Source organism: Piliocolobus tephrosceles, chromosome 7 (genome assembly GCF_002776525.5).
Source record: "Piliocolobus tephrosceles isolate RC106 chromosome 7, ASM277652v3, whole genome shotgun sequence".
Classification (NCBI taxonomy): domain Eukaryota; kingdom Metazoa; phylum Chordata; class Mammalia; order Primates; family Cercopithecidae; genus Piliocolobus; species Piliocolobus tephrosceles.
The window spans coordinates 78,621,910-78,624,762 of NC_045440.1; positions in this window are offsets into that span (position 1 = coordinate 78,621,910).

Genomic DNA, 2,853 nt, shown 5'->3' on the forward strand with positions numbered 1-2,853 from the left:
TTACATAAAATGTGATGAAAATGTATTGCTTTAGAAAGCATGGGTCAAGCATTTCTGAGTCCAAAGAAAAGCCCAATGCCAAAAAATTAACCACTTTCTATTCTAATATTCCTCTAATTCTTAGAAAACTCTGTGTGCCATGTGTCCCATTTGAAAGTTCAGACTATATAATTACTTAATTTTTTACTAAAACAACCATATCTGTTTTCATAATGTAAACAGAAACAGTAGTTACATAGAAGTAGCACTTACTTGTATATTGTAAAAAACACATTTGTTTTTTCATCGGTGAAGACAAAACTTTTAAATGGATTAAAATGAAACTATACGACAAAGCTACCATAACAAAAGAGCATGGTACTGGTACAAAAACAGACTTGTAGACCAATGGAATAGAATGAAGATCTCAGAAATAAGACTGCACATCTACACCATCTGATCTTCAATAAACCTAACAAAAGCAAGAAATGGAGAAAGGATTCCCTATTTAATAAATGATGCTAAAAGAACTGGCTAGTCATATGCAGAAAATTGAAACTGGATCCCTTCCTTATACCTTATACAAAAATTAACTCAAGATGGATTCAAGACTTAAATGTAAAACCCAAAGCTAACAAAACCCTAGAAGAAAATCTAGGCAATACCATTTAGGACATAGGCACGGGAAAAGATTTAATGACAGAAATGGAAAAAGCAATTGTAACAAAGGCCAAAATTGACACACAATATGTAATTAAACCAAGGAGCCTCTGCACAGCTAAAGAAACTATCATAAGAGTGAACAGACAACCTACAAAATGGGAGAAAATTATTGCAATCTATCCAACTGACAAAAGTCTTATATCCTGAATCTACAAGAAACTTAAAAAAATTACAAGAAAAAGCAAATAATTCCATTAAAAAGTGGACAAAGGATATGAACAGACACTTCTCAAAAGTAACATTTACATGGCCAAGAAACATATGAAAAAAGCTAAACATCACTGACCATTAGCGAAATGGAAATCAAAACCACAATGATATACCATCGCATGACAGTCAGAATGGTGATTATTAAAAAGTCAAGAAACAATAGCTGCTGGCATGATTGGGGAGAAATAGGAATGCTTTTAGGAATGAACTAATGTAAATTAGTTCAACCACTGGAGAAGATAATGTGGTGATTCCTCAAAGACCTAGAACCAGAAATACTATTTGACCCTGCAATCCCTTTATTGAATATATACCCAAAGGAATGGAAATCATTCTGTTATAAATATACATGCATGCATATGTTCACTGAAGCACTATTCACAATAGCAAAGTCATAGAATCAACCCAAATGCCCATTAATAATAGACTGGACAAGGAAAATAGGGTACATATACACCATAGAATACTATGCAGCCATAAAAGGAACAAAATCATGTCCTTTGCAGGGACATGGATGGAGCTTGAAGCATTATCCTAAGCAAACTAATGCAGGAACAGAAAACCAGACACCACATGATACGGTTTGAGTGTGTCCCCACCCACATCTCATCTTTAATTCCCATGTGTTGTAGGAGGGACCTGGTGGGAGGTGATTGAATTGTGGGGGCGGGTCTTTCCTGTGCTGTTCTCATAATAGTGAACGAGTCTCATCATATCTGATGGTTTAAAAACGGGGAGTTCCCCTACACAAGCTCTCTTCTCTTGTCTGCTGCAAAGTGAGATGTGCCTTTCACCTTCCACCATGATTTTGATCTGTCCCCTCCCACATGGAACTGTAAGTCCATTAAAATCCTTTTCTTCCCAGTCTCAGGTATGTCTTCATCAGCAGCATGAAAATGGGCTAATACACCATGTATTCTCACTTATAAGTGGGAGCTGAACAATGAGAACACATGGAGACAGGGAGGGGAACAACACACACTGGGGCCTGTTGAGGCACGAAGGGTAGGGAGAGCATCAGGATAAATAGCTAATGCATGTGGTGCTTAATATTTAAGTGATGGGTTGATAGGTGCAGCAAACCATCATGGCACATGTTTACCTATATAACAAATGTGCATGTCCTACACATTTATTCTGGAACTTAAAATTAAATTAAATTTAAAGTAAAAAGAAACAATACTTAAGATTAAAGTAGGATAATCAAGTGAGTTTAAAATGAGAAATTGGGAGTACCTTAGTCATAACTCAATAAAAAAATGACTTAAGGTCACTTTTAAGTATGGCAAGCAATATCCTTGACTTCAAGACCATACCATGTGAATATCTTGATTTAAAAAAGAATCTTTTAATTTGGTGAACAAAATAGGTTTCTACAATGTTAGTTCTTAATTAAATGGCTTGCAGAACAGATACGTACTGTCACTAGGCTGTCAGACTTTTGGTTAAAGAGAAGATGGTATTTCATCAAATGCCTGAGACTAATCTCACCATCATGTTGCATCTAACGTTGAAGCTCTTATGCTAATTATTCCATTTAAGTTGACATGCCTATCAGACTACTTTGAAAATATGTGCAAGCAAAAGGAGATTAGTTTTTCCTGATAGACTTTTTTGCTACTCAAAAATGGCCTTTGTTCTTTCTTATTTTGTTATAGGATATATTACTTGAATTTGTATGCCATGATATTCCTAAGCAAAACTGTCTATACAATAAAGCTTGCCTTTAGTTCTCTTCTCCTTTTGTTGGGTCTTGCATCTCCTCGGAAGACACAATAATCACCAATGTGCACTGCAGTTGGATGTACATGATTTACAGTATCTGCTTCTACATTGTGCCTTTGCTTTTGGGCAGTTACTTTAACCCTCTGAATGTTGATTTTATCATCTACTAAAGTGCAGGACTTATAAAATTATTAAAAGAATTAAGTGGGACACCAT